General features: G+C 32.5%; 1 protein-coding gene across 3 annotated transcripts in view; it reads left to right on the top strand.

Annotated features, from left to right (window-relative positions):
* LOC112152012 (zinc finger protein 706) overlaps nucleotides 1-277 on the top strand; it is a 5,440-nt gene that overhangs the window by 1,198 nt on the left and 3,965 nt on the right. The gene's annotated exons all lie outside the window — the stretch shown is intronic.

Genomic DNA, 277 nt, shown 5'->3' with positions numbered 1-277 from the left:
AACATAATTATGAATAATAAACGGGCAGGAATATTATTCCAGAATTAATCAACTTAAACCTTAAATACATTTCAATATTTTACTCTCCATAAAAATATATTTTCTCGAAATTATACAAGTTAGAAATAAGCACAAGACTATTTCTATGTGGAGACTATCTCAACCAACAGGTGTGTGTGTGTAACTACAGAGTGTGTGTAGACAGGCCCCGCCCATTCTATTATTTAGACCTGTTTTATGATGTTGTTTCCCTCTGTTGCCATCTTCTTTTTTCTCT

The sequence above is a fragment of the Oryzias melastigma genome, linkage group LG16 (genome assembly GCF_002922805.2).
Source record: "Oryzias melastigma strain HK-1 linkage group LG16, ASM292280v2, whole genome shotgun sequence".
NCBI classification, from domain to species: Eukaryota; Metazoa; Chordata; class Actinopteri; order Beloniformes; family Adrianichthyidae; genus Oryzias; species Oryzias melastigma.
Note: the sequence above shows the minus strand (reverse complement) of the source record. Positions and strands in the feature narration are given on the sequence as shown.